At 36.1% G+C, this 14,237-nt stretch overlaps 1 protein-coding gene across 18 annotated transcripts in view; it reads right to left on the bottom strand.

Moving 5' to 3' along the window:
- LOC144308397 (uncharacterized) overlaps window positions 1–14,237 on the bottom strand; it is a 469,309-nt gene that overhangs the window by 269,296 nt on the left and 185,776 nt on the right. For 16 of the 18 annotated variants that reach the window (XR_013374874.1, XR_013374875.1, XR_013374873.1 and 13 more), the window contains one exon: window positions 7,599–7,749. The gene's annotated coding sequence lies outside the window, so the exon portion shown is untranslated. Of the gene's footprint in view, window positions 1–4,540; window positions 5,408–7,007; window positions 7,478–7,598; window positions 7,750–14,237 lie in introns of those variants that run through there. The other 2 variants (XR_013374859.1, XR_013374860.1) reach the window with 2 other exon arrangements.

Genomic DNA, 14,237 nt, shown 5'->3' with positions numbered 1-14,237 from the left:
AAATCACATTTTTCTTTCCTTCACTCACAAAAGATGAAGTATTCCATAGCTTGCTTTTATACATTTCCCATTTACATGTACTCACAACTCCACACCTTAGATTTGCTTATCATAGATACCCTTGTCCTCACTTACATCGTTAATCTCTCCTTTGCTTGATCTTAAAAATCTTTCTACCTTCACACTCACATAAACTTAAAATTTCTCTAAAACTTTCCTGAGATTTGCTATCCCGCTAAGTTTTTGATCCTTCTTTCTTCTTTTATTGCTAAATTCCTTTCAAAAAATCGAATTCTTCCACTTCCGCAATGCCTTCTTATTCTTTAATCTCTCACAATCTAAGTATTACTTCTATCTTCTCTAAAACTACTCAATAAATTGTCAAAAGTGTCCTCCTAGATATGAAATTCAATGATCCCTTCTGACTCTTCTTTCTCTTTCAATTCTGCAAAATTTGATTGATTTGGTTATGTTCTTCTTGAATCTTTCTTTGTGAAATTGTACATCTCCAGTTACCTTCCTATTTTAGTGACCTTTTCTTTTTCTCACTTTACTGCCTTACATTCCTTTTTTTTGTATAGCCTTTTTAACGATCTCATTCCCTTGCTGTTCCAAGCTTTCAAAAATCTTATGCATGTTGATGACAGTGAAATCTACAATGCTAGCTACCATTTGTTTCTAAATCCTAAAATCCAATTTACAGACTACTGTCATATAAGGCCTCCTGAATAATCCTCCAGTTTCTAGCCATAAAGGATTAGCTGTGAACAGACTAAATCTCGCAATGAGAAAAAGGGTAAAATCTATTGCAATACAAAAATAATTGTCTGAAGGCATTAAAGAGTCAAAAGTCAAAGGACCAAGATCCCAGAGAGAAGGAAATACTTTGAGATGCACCTGACATCATGCATGCCATCCTCCCTTGAGGCAATTTGAAAACACATGAAGCATGATTCTTGGGGAACAAAGAAGAAAGAACTGCTAAGAGGGTGAAATCCGGAGGTCAAGGCCCACCATGGAAAAGACGCCTTAGTAAACAATCCAGATTTTTTGTTGATGCTGCGGAATGACCATACTCTTAAAAAATAAAAGCAGTATGAAAACAGAGCATTTTCAGCTCCAACAAGGTGATTCCTCTAACTTCAACTTATACTGGAAGACAATTACATCTTCTCTGAAGGAAAACACTATCCTGAGCCTCTCTAAATTGTTATAAATGAAATCTCATATTTACTTGAAAATTAAAAGCATGGCAAGAAGGAGAACCAAACAACTAAAAATCAAGAGAAAGAAATAAGGAACTTGAACCTACAGATGATTCAGAAATTACCAAACATGGACTTTAAAATTTTATAAACACAACTAAGTCATTCAAGAAAATAGATTTTTAAAAACAGAAATTTCTCCCTAGAGAACTGGAATCTATCTTTAAAAAGAACGAGAGAGTAATTCCAGAATGAAAAGCATAATAACATGAAATTAAACACTGAATATAATCAACGGCATAGCACAACAAAAGAATGCAGTAGTGAATAGTAAGTTGGTGGGAAATACACACAATGAAACACAGAGAGAAAATATAAGAAATGAGAGAAGAATGTAAGAGACATATGGGACGTGCAAAAGGTCTATGATATATTTAATTTATATTTCTGGGGAGACTGAAAGAAAGATGGGGTAGAAGTAATCTTTGAAAAGATACAAGCCTGCAATTTTCTCAAACAACATTATCAAGAAGCTTCATGAGTCTCAACTATATAATTACAAAGAAAATCACATATAGGCTTAAAATCATTAAAATTATGACCAAAAACAGAAAAAAAAATTAAGGATACACAGTGACCTATTACGTCCTAAGGACAATATGATCAGCATTCAAATTTTCGACATATACAATACACAGAAAAGACTACAATGATTTATTTGAAATGCTAAAATACAAGAATTACCAACTTAGAATTGAAGGAAAATGTCCTTTAAAATAAAGAGAAAATCGATAGATTTTTAAGCAAACAAATAGAACCTGATTGGATTCATTAAAGAAATACTATAGGAAGAGTGAAGAAGAAACAAGGAAAATTATCTGAACTGGAATCATAGTAATAATGCAAAATGCAGAAAGAGCCACTAGAAAGGATATTTAGATAAATTCACTGTTTGAAACAATATTAGTATTAATCTATGAATTTTTAATATAGAAAGAATTAAAATACATAAAAATAAGCTGAAAGCAGAATAGGAGTAGATGGAGTCAAAATGTTGTGAGATTCCTGTATTGCCTAGAAAGTGGTAAAAGATCATGCTTAGCTTAGAATCAAGTAAGTTAAGAATGCATTCATAATCTCTAGAGTAAAAATTAAGAGTAATTACAATGAAAATGGAATATTCCAACTACTTGATTAATCAAAAAAAAAGAAGAAAAAATGTCAAGATTAAGGAACATAAGAGGAGAGATGGAAAACAGGAAATAGTATTTTTTTTGAAAATAGTTTATTTAAATATAAATATATCACTACTTATATGAAATTAGACTAAATACTTTAAGTAAAAAGCTAAGATAAACTAAAAACACATATACTCACAAAAACTCTGCTGCTTATAAGAAACATGCCTAAGTCATATTCATTAAAATTATTTTTTAAAAAGGATAACACAATTTATCTTGGAATATTACTAAAGATAAAGAAGAAGATTCAAATTTGGAAAAGTCAGCTCAATAGGATAACAATCAAAATTTATATGTGCCTAGTAACGAAGCCCCAAAATACACAAAACACACACTGATAGACCAAAAAGGAATAATAAGCAATACAAAAACAATAGTTGGATATTTCAGCACATCTACTTCAGTGGGTAGAGCCAGCAAACTAAAATCATTAAGATTATAAGTGTTTTGAACAATACAATTCAAAAGCTGAGCTTAAGTGACATATGTAAGTATAGGGCATCTACCAAAAATCTACAGCAAACATCACACTTACTGGTGAAAGGTTGACAGCTTTCTCCTTAAGATCATGAACAAGGGACACCTGGGTGGCTCATCGGTTAGCATCTGCCTTCAGCTCAGGGTGTGATCCTGGAGTTCCGGGATCAAGTGCCACATTGGGCTCCCTGCAGGGAGCCTGCTTCTCCCTCTGCTTGTGTCTCTGCCTTCTCTCTAGGTCTTTCATGAATAAATAAATCAAAATCTTAAAAAAAAAAAAAGATCGTGAACAAAACAAGGATATACCTTCCTACCATTTCTATTCAAAATTGTACTGGAGATTCTAGCCAGGACAATTAGTCAAGAAAAAGAAAATCACCCAGATTGGAAAGGGCGAAGTTAACATACCTACCCACTAATAACATGATCTTGTATATACAGAATCATAAAAAAGCAACAAAAAACCTATTAAAGGTTATAAGTTCAGCAAGGTTACAGGGTACAATACCCACATATAAAAATCAATCATTTGTATATACTAGCAATGAATATATAATAATTGAATAATTGAAAAATGAAATAAAACAGTTCTATTTACAACAGCATTAAAAAGAATAAAATATTTGGGAATAAATCTAACAAAAGAAGTACAAGTCTTGTACATTGAACAATACAAAATGTCATCTGAAAAAATTAAGACCTTAAAAAATGGAAAATAACCCCATGCTCATGGATCAGAAGACTTAATTGTTAATGTGACAATACTTTCTTGTTAATTGTTAAGATGACAATACTCCCCAAAATAGTCTATTTAGTCAGTGCATTATCAAAATCCCAGTGGCCTTTTTTTGCAGTAAATGACAAGTTGATCCTAAAGGTGTATGGAAACTCAAGGGAGTCTACACAGCCAAAAAAATCTTGAAAAGAGGAGCAAAGTTGGAGAACTCTGGCCCCCCAATTTTAAAGTTTCCTACAAAGTTATAGTGTTGTGGGCAGCCCGGGTGGCTCAGAGGTTTAGTGCCACCTTCAGCCCAGGGCCTGATCCTGGAGACCCGGGATTGAGTCCCATGTCGGGCTCCCTGCATGGAGCCTGCTTCTCCCTCTGCCTGTGTCTTGCCTCTCTCTCTCTCTCTCTCCCTCCCTCTCTGTGTCTCTCATGAATAAATAAATAAAATCTTTAAAAAAAAAAACCCAAAGTTACAGTGTTGAAAAAGGAAAGACCTGTAGATCAGTAGAATAGAACAAAGAAATAAACTCTCACAATTATGGCCAATTAATCTCTGACTATGATATCAAGACAATTCAGTGGGGAAAAAATAGTCCTTTCTATTAGTGCTTCTGGGACAACAGGATATCCACATGCAAAAGAATGAATTTAGACTCTTCACACCATAAAGAAAAATAATCTCAAAATATGTGAAGGTTTCATTATAGGAACTAATACCATAATACTCTTAGAAGAAACTAAAAGTGTAAATTTCCATGACTCTAGATTAAGCAATGGTTTCTCATACAGGTCAGCAAAAGCACAAGCAACAACAGCAACAAAAATAAATTGTATTTATTTAAAATAACTTTGATATTTTGAGTGATACTAACAAGAAACTGAAAATGAGAGAGAATGAGGGAAAATCTTTTCCAATCAAATATCTGGTAAAGACTTGTATGTGGCATATATAAAGAACAATTCCTACTAAAAAATAAAAAGATAGGGGCACCTGGGTGGCTCAGTGGTTTAGCGTCTGCCTTTGGTTCAGGTCATGATCCTGGAGTCCTGGGATTGAGTCCCGCATCAGGATCCCCTTGAGGAGCCTGCTTCTCCCTCTGCCTATGTTTCTCTCTCTCTCTGTGTCTCTCATGAATAACAGATAAAATCTTTTTTTAAAAAATTTTAAAAATATAAAAAGATAAGTAATCCAATTTTAAAATTGGCAAAATATTTGAATAGATAGTTCTCCAAAGAAGATACACAGATACCTAATATGTACATGAAAAGATGTTTGACATTTTTAGTTAATATAGAAATGCAAATCAAAACAATAAGATACTATTTCACATATACCAAGATGGCTCTAATCAAAGATGATTTGATATGATAGACAATAACATGTATTGAGGATGTGGAGAAAATGAACTCTCACACATTGCTACTCAGAATGTACCATGGTAGAGCTGCTTTGGGATTAATGATGTATGTTCACACAAAACTTTGTACATGAATATTCATAGCAGCATCACTCATAATACCCAAAAACTATCCATTAGTTGATGGGCAGATAAACAAAATGTGGTTTATCTATACATTATTGTCCAACCATAAAAAGAAATGAAGTACTGATACACAATGAAGCATAATATGAACCCTGAAAACATTATTCTAAGTGAAGTCAGACAAAAGCTACATGTTGTATAATTCCACTTACATAAAATGTATGTAATAGGTAAATCCATAGAGACAGAAACTAAGCTGCATTTTTCCAGGAGCTGGAGGAAGGAGGAATAAGGGGTACATATTAATGAATTCAGGATTTCTTTGTGTGGTGATGAAAATATTCAGGAATTAGTGGTGATAGGTGCATCACTTTGGGAACATACTAAAAACCAATGCGTTTTATCACTTCAGGGGGATGATTTATGGTATGTTAATTACATCTAAATCTTATGAAAAAAATATAGCCCTATTTCTTGCAAAGAACGTGAATTCATAATGTGTAAAGTTTCCAATAGCCCAGCTGGCTTGTCCAGTAAATTACCTCCAACATTTAAGGGAAAAATTATAGTAATTTTAAGAGAACAGAAAAGTCCTCTTGCAGAAACTAAAGGAAACAGACACCTCCGAGAAGTTTTGTGAGGTCAGGATAACCTTGATACAAAATAGGTAGGTACATTATTTAAAGGCTTAATTACAGATAAAACTCTATTATGAATATTTTTTTAAAAACCAAAAAGGAACATTTTCAAATCATATCCATTCAATGTATAAAAAGGATAAAATGGCACAATAATTTTAGGAATGTACAGTTCCTTTAACATTCAAAAATCAATCAGGGCAAATCACTGCATTAACAGTAAATAAAGAAAAAAGTCTATAGAACTATCTCAATGGATGATTAAAGATTATTTGTAAAATTGAATATCCATAGAAACCAATAAGAACTTCCTCAATCTGTTATAGGGTTATTACACAAAACCGACCAAAGAAAAAACAGTGCTTATCAAATGTCATAATTAATGATAAATTACTGGACACTTTCCCCCTGACATAGGAAATGAGGCATGGTCACCCACCAAGACTAATTTTAACATGGATTAGAGGTTCTTCCTAGTGAAATAAGGAAAATTAAAGAGAAAAGAAACATATCAGGGTTATATAAAAAGAAACAAAAAACAACTAACTGGAATTTAAATAAAAACTTTAAAAACACACACACAACACAAATATAACACATACACCACACCACACCTACACATACACCACACAATCACCATATACACACTGCAAATACACACGACTCACCTCACACATACACACACATAGAAAAGAAACAAAATTGTCATTACGCACAGACAACATGATTGTGCCATAGTAGTGCACTAGGGAAAGAAAGGTTTGAATCTTTTGTATATATATGGTCAACAACTCAGTCCCCTACCTCACAGCATAGACAAGAGTTAATTTTGTATATATGCTACATTGAAGTGTGAAAAGTTAAAAAGAAAAATAGAAGAAAACAAAATGATAGTATCTTCAATGCTTGTAAGGTAGGAAAACTTTTTTAAAAAGATTTATTTATTTATCTGAGAGAGTGAGAGTGAGAGAGAGTAGGGAGAGGGGCAGAGGGAGAGCTACTTCAAGCAGACTCCCTGCTGAGCAGGGAGCCCAACACAGGGCTCCTTCCCTTGACCCATGAGATTACAACCTGAGCTGAAACCAAGAGTGGGACACTGAACCAATTGAGCTACCCAGATGCCCCGAGTAGGAAAATATCTTTTAACAGGATACCAAACAGTACAAACTATACAGGGCTACTAACTTGGATTTTATTAAAATTAAAAATTTCTGTTCATCAGAAGAGACCACACTTAGAGATGGAGGAATCAAGCCACAGGAGATTTACCTACTCAACAAAGAACTCTTATTCAGAAATCTGTAAGAAAATGCAGAGAGCCCAATGAAAAACAAATGGACAAAAGGCTTCACAGGCACTTCACAAAAGATGATATTCAAATGGCCAATGCCCAATCTTATAGCTCATGAGGGAAATACAAACAAAAGCTACAATTAGGTACTACTACATAATCTCTAGAATAGCTAAATTAATAGATTGACAATACCAAGTTTTGGCAAGGCTATAGAGCAACTGGAACTCTCAGATAGTGCCAGTGGGAGAGTAAACTGGCACAGCACTTTGAAAGCTGTTTGGCAGTATCTACTAAAGCTGTACACTTTCACACCAATAATTGAACTCCTAAGTATATACCCAATAGAAATGTGAACACATGTGTGCCAAAAGTCATGCAGAAGAGGCTTCCTAGCAGCATTATTTGTAATAGCTAAAAATGAAAACAACCCAATTATCCATGCACTATAGATTGGGTAAACAAATTGGGGTCTAAGAATAAAACATAAATGAACCACTACTACACAGAACATGAATGAATCTTACAAACTTACCTGTAAGCAGTAGATACCAACATGAAAGAGTATATATCATATTATTCCATGTGTATGATGGAGCCTGTTTATACCAGCGGTGAGAACTGATTTGGGTGTATTGCTTCTCAATTCCACCTCATTGATCATCTTCTTGGCAGTTTACAATCACCTGTGGTGAGAGTAGGTACACCACAGAAATTGTCAATAGTTACAAATCAGGGCTCCTCCCTCATCTACCCCTGAGAGCTGGTTGTTAAATATTGACCAGTATACCAATGTATTACCTCAAAACAAGTACAACTGTTCCATTCTGAGATAATTCAGAATAATAACGGAGAGCATCAAGGACGTTTCTGGGTAACATTTTGTTTTATGTGTTGATCCACTTCTTGGTTACAGTGTATTCATTTCATGAAAGTCCTCAAGTACTTAAAATCAGTCCATTTTACCATATGTATATTATTAAAATGTTTTCTCGAAGGAAACATGCTAACATTTTTCAATGCAAATCTCATACTCTGGATTTCTTTTAATCCTTTCACTAGGTTTTTAGTACTTCCAGGATCGAAACCTCCAGAATTTTTTTTATGTGTCATCCTTCCTTTCTTCCATTACCCCACTCCGAAGGATCATTAGCTAAACGTTAGCTAGTTTCATCCCTCTCTCATGATTCACTTTATCACTTCTAAAACACTGGTACAAGCCTGCATAATTTTGTCCATAAACCATTATACTATTGCCAGATCAATCTATCTTCTCAGAATTTTTCTGGTCAATAGAATATGGTGAAAAGGTAAATGATCAGCTATTTTGCATGGTATTCAAGGTTTATTTCTCAATATTCCCTATTGCCCACCCAACTTTCCAGCCAAACTAAAACTGCTGCATTCTCTGAATATAATACTTTGTTTTTCTGTATGTTGAAAAATATTTTTCACTCCATGTGGTACATATTTCTCCCAGTTCTGTCTATAAAAACTCTGGCTAACCTTTAAAGCACAACTAATTTCTTTATCCAACCCAGGACATGGTTGGAGCACCAAGTAAGTGTTCAATAAATACAAAGTTGAATAGCTCACAATAGTAAGACACATGATTCTACTCTCTCCCCTTGGAAAAACGTCACACATGGATCTGGAAAGCTCCCTTGAGTTCAAGGACTCAAGTTACATTTGACAGCTCTGGTAAGGCATGAGATGGAGGACAAGCTTGTGTCATTAGAGACAGTGAAGTAGTTGTATTTCATAGTATATGGGGCAACTCAGAATCACAGCCACATGGCATAAAGATTTTCCATCTGGATAAGGACAGTTATAAGAAGCTAGCAAACTTATGGCATGAGAAAAGATCCATGAAAGCCTTAAGTGATAACACTCCACACTCCCAAATACATGAATCTCAAAGAAACGTAACTCTTAAAAAATGAAGAAATCATTTCCAGCGAATAATATTTACCAGAGAATATCTACAAAGTACACATCAGATGCAACAACTTGAAAAAAGTTCTGACCCACTCACATAACACAATGGCCCAAGATAACAGTATTTAACTTGGAATAATGTTCAAAGACACCTTTGATTTTGTTTAGCGCAAATCATCACTCATCTCCAAGGAGAGAAGCACAGATGTCCAGTCATTAGCATAATAGAAGGATTGTTTTAAGATTCACATAACATTGGCGATCCTTTGAATTCTATTCAGCCTAACATATTTGGAGTTGAAATAGGGCCAGAATATTCCTTGGGAGCATTACATTTTTATTAGCTTACGTTTTACTTTTTAGAATAAAGATTTTCAAACCTACCAAAGAGTCGAAAGATTAATGCAATGAACATTTACATATACTTAACCCAGATTCACCACATATTAATTTTTTGCCACTTTCTGTCATTGGCATTTGACTTGGCTATTAAGTGGAAAACAACAAGAAATATAAATTTAAAATTTGTAAGTAAATTCACTTTGCAGCCCAAAACATGACAATGTCAACAACTCTAAGATTTTCTGAAGATTCATGATCATTGGTGATCCACGGGAGGAAATAGCTTTGGGCCTATCCATTTTTGAAACTATTCTGTAAACTGTCAGGTTTAGAAATACAATGTAGGACAGGTGTGGATTTCTTCCTCCAGCTCAGTAGACTCATACACAATTAATGATGCAGCACAGTGGGATACTAACAAAATGAAAAATAACAACAACAGAAAACACACCCCAATTATTTATTTATACCCCAGATTGCCCCACAAAGGATTTAAGGTTGCTTTCAAAAAGACATGTTGTATAAAAGAATACTAATGAACACTTGCGGGGATTCATATGGTAGGAAAACATCAGAGGTAATACTGGATTTGCAGAGCACAGAGTCCTTTATAGTTACAACAATTTAGTTATGCTTTCTGGTAGCCAAATAAAAAGTAAACATGATAATGAACATGACTCATAGAGTCCATAAGATAGATAAACCTGTTTTTCCTAGGCAACTTGCTTGTTTAGGATGTATAAATCCAAGAACGATTTCTTCTGGGGGTCCTGCAGATGAAGTTACTGACCATGCTCTATAATCACAGGGCCGTGAGTTTCATTGGGTTTCTACCAATTCCCTCAGGCTCAGTCAATGGCTTAGTGCCTAAGTATCATTCAGTAAAAGCAATTCCTTTACAGAATGGTTATTAGGCACTAAATAAAGGAACGGACCCAAATCTCCAGGTCTGATAGTCTCACAGCCTAATTCCAAGGTAACATTTATAAAATCCAGAGCAGAACATTGACCAACATACATGGATGGCTTGGGTTGGAGAGAGAAGGCGGGGGAGATGACAGATTCGTGAATGAGGTGCACAGATTTTCTTGGCAAGAACATTGATTTTATGTCAAATTGCATGTGGAAACATTCTAATTCTCCCAAGAGGAAGAAAGCAAATGCTACCTTATTGAGTCAGGTAACATATAATCTCCACTCTATTCATAATAACACATATAGTAGAATACTTGATAGTAATTTAGGAAAATATACCTTGCAATTACAATTGTTGTATCTATATTCGTATACAATGGGTCAAGCTAGAGTTGCAAATTTTCTAAAGAAAAATGTGACACCCTTATTATTTTGACCTTCATTATTGAATATGATGGCACAAAGAGACCTGGTGCAGAGGTTCCTGACAACCCATGCAGAGCCAAAGAACTACTAAAGCACATTGTTCCACTCCTTCTTGACAATACCCCACACTTAATTAGAAGGTTTAGTCTAGGGATCCCTGGGTGGCTCAGAGGTTTGGCACCTGCCTTCGGCCTTGGGTGTGATCCTGGAGTCCCAGGATCGAGTCCCACATCAGGCTCCCTGCGTGGAGCCTGCTTCTCCCTCTGCCTGTGTCTCTGCCTCTGTGTGTGTGTGTGTGTGTGTGTGTGTGTGTGTGTCTCATAAATAAATAGATACAATCTTTAAAAAAAAAAGAAGATTTAGTCTAAGACTCTATGACCTTTACTGAAATTTGGACATGCCACAGTGCAAAAGCTTTCTCTTATAACACACTACCATGTCAGTTACCATATACATTCATTCATTTCATAAATATTTGTGGAATGCCTACTATGTGCCAGGAACCATTCTAGGCACTGCAGATCAGCAGTGAGCAAGACAGTCAAAATTCCTGCCTTATATACAGGTTACAAAGAAAGACAAAAAAAAGTAAATACATGTCTGGTGATAAATGCTATAAAGAAAACCACAAGAGATAAGAGGGACTGTCAGAGATGAGAGATGGCAGTCAAGCTCCTTCACAGAGAATGTTTGAGGAATGGCTTGCTTAATAAGCACAACTGAGCAGGATCTAAAGAAAGCCATAGGGGGGCATCTGAGTGGTTCATCAGTTGAGCATCTGACTCTTGAGTTCGCTCAGGTCATGATCTTAGGGTCATGAGACTGAACCTCCTCCCCACCCCCATCAGACTCCACACTCAAGCATGGAGCCTGCTTAAGATTCTCTCAGTCCTTCTGCCTCCACCACCACCCCCAATCAATAATGTAAGCCATATGGATTTTTGGAAGAAAAGTGATCCAGGAGAGGGAACAGTAAGAGAAAAGTCCCTGAAATAGAAGAGTGCTTGGTCTGTTCAGGAGATAGCAAGAAGGCAATCATGGCTGGAGCAGAAGGAATGAAGGGTAGAATGGGTGGGAGAAGCTGGAAGCAAGGAGGTACCCAAGGGCAGAGCTTGCAAGGGCCTTGTAGGCCATGGCCAGGACTTTGATCTTATGCTAAGAGAAATAAGACTTTAGCAGTCTTTTCTGTTATTGTTCTGGATGAAGTGTTATATTATGGAGTGGACTTCTGAAAGAGGGTGCACTTGGCTGGTCCAGGGGAGGAGCATCTGCTTAGGAGCACATCTCCATGGTCTGCTGTCTATCCACAACATCAGGGAACTCAGAGAATTCTTGACTTCCATCTGACTGATTGCTGGTGACAGACAGGCTGAAGGCACTTTCTCCCCAGCCCATGCTCCTCGAGGTTGAGTGAGTTTGTGATCAGGCAAGCCAAGTCATACTGGTACACAGTACTGAACAAGGGAGTGGTATGATCTTACTCGTGTTTGTTTTGTTTTGTTTTTTTAGGATCCCTCTGTCTACTGTAAGGATAATACCAGATTGCACAGGGCCAGGATGGAAGCAGGAAACCAGTGAGGAGAAACCTTTAATAATCTAGACAAAGGCTGATAATGGCTTGCACCAAGGTGATAATAGTACAAACATTAATAAATGATCAGATCTTGGAATGTATTTGTAAAATAGACATAACAGGATTTCCTGATTTTATGTAAGGTTTTAGAGGTAAAATTCAAGCCAAGCTGTCTGGCTTGAGCAACTGCAAGAATGGAGTTGTCATTTACCAATATGGAGAAAGAGGGTGTGTGTGGATGGGTTGGGGACATGTTACATTTGAGGTAGCAGACAGGATTCTGGAAGGAAACAGATGGGACAGTCAAATTAGGTTAATTTGAGGGAAGTATAATAAAGGAACTATTTATAAAGTTATACAGATAGGAAAAGCACAAAAGTTAGTAGGTTAGTAGAATAACCCCAGGCTGTAATGTGCTGGACTTCTTATAACCCTTCCAACCAGACAAGGTAAGGCAACAGGGGCTATATAGAACTGTGGAAGGAATGAAGATCTTTCTGTAGGATGCAGCCAATACTCAGGCACCAGCAGGAAGGGAATCTGAAGGATAAATACCCCAACCTCTTCTCCTTCCTCCTCATTCTTCTGTTGGTGCCCCCTACTGTCTAAACCCAACAGAGAAGCATGGAACAAGGGAGCCCTTTTAATTAAGCCCATAAACTTCAGATTCCCAGGGCATAGCAGAATAAAGAAGGGGAGAGAACAGACTGGAAGGGGCAAACAGAAGATCTACAATACATGCAAGAGAAGATCAGGTTGAGCTGGCTAATGGTTGAGTAGGTATCTTTTCAAGACAAACATGCCACTCTCAATTCAGTATGATTCTAGTGAAGTCCTGTGCCCTGCGACAGGTCAAACTGATACGTAATTCAGTAGTGAAAGACTTCAGAAATAGTGTCTCTGTCAAATACTATCATGGACTCCAGAACCACTGACATTTATTGTTATATTAAGAAGTAGGTCATGGAATGTTTGGCAGTTATGCTACATCCCGACAGCATGTAGCTGGATTAAAACTAAAACCAGTGTTGTTCTTTAATACAAACAGCTCCTAATGAAAATTTCTTCTTTTGTAAGCTCTTGTGAAAACTTCACTTTTTTTAGTCTGATGACATACTTGCAAAATTTCCTTGCCAAGAGCAACAACAAACAGAGGCAAGAATATGCAATGGGAAAAAGACAGTCTCTTCAACAAATTGTGTTGGGAAAACTGGTCAGCTACATGCAAAAGAATGAAATGGGACCACCTTCTTATACACACACACACACAAACTCAAAATGGTTTAAAGACCTAAATGTGAGACCAGAAATGATAAATATCCTAGAATACTGCTCACCAAGAAAAGTAATCAGTCTCTGTTTAAATACCAGACCGTGTTCTTCTAAGACCTTAATGAATAAACTTTTAAAACCTGAAAAAAAATCCTATAAGAGAACACAAGCTGTTACTTCTTTGACATTGGCCATAGCAACTTCTTTCTAGTATGTCTCCGGGGACAAAGGAAACAAAGGTTAAAATAAACATCAAAATAAAAAGCTTCTGCACAGTGAAGAAAACAGTCAACAAAATTTAAAGGCAACCTGCAGAATGGGAACAGATATTTGCAAATGACATATCTGAGAAAAGGTTAGTGTCCAAAACATATAAAGAACTGATACAACTCAACACCCAGAACAACAAATAATCCAATTAAAAAATGGGCAGAAGACATGTATAGACATCTCTCTGAAGAAGACATCTGGATGGCCAACAGACACATGAAAGATGCTCAACATCACTCACCATCAAGGAAATGCAAATCAAACCCACACTGAGATATCACCTCACACCTTGTCAGAGTGGCTAAAATAAAAAAACACAAGAAACACTAAGTATTGGTGAGAATGCAGAGAAAAAGGAACCCTTGTGCACTGTTGGTAATGCAAACTGGTGCAGGCACTGTGGAAAACAGTATGGGGGAGTTCCTTAAAAAGTTAAAA

Source organism: Canis aureus, chromosome X, assembly GCF_053574225.1.
Source record: "Canis aureus isolate CA01 chromosome X, VMU_Caureus_v.1.0, whole genome shotgun sequence".
Classification (NCBI taxonomy): domain Eukaryota; kingdom Metazoa; phylum Chordata; class Mammalia; order Carnivora; family Canidae; genus Canis; species Canis aureus.
Note: the sequence above shows the minus strand (reverse complement) of the source record. Positions and strands in the feature narration are given on the sequence as shown.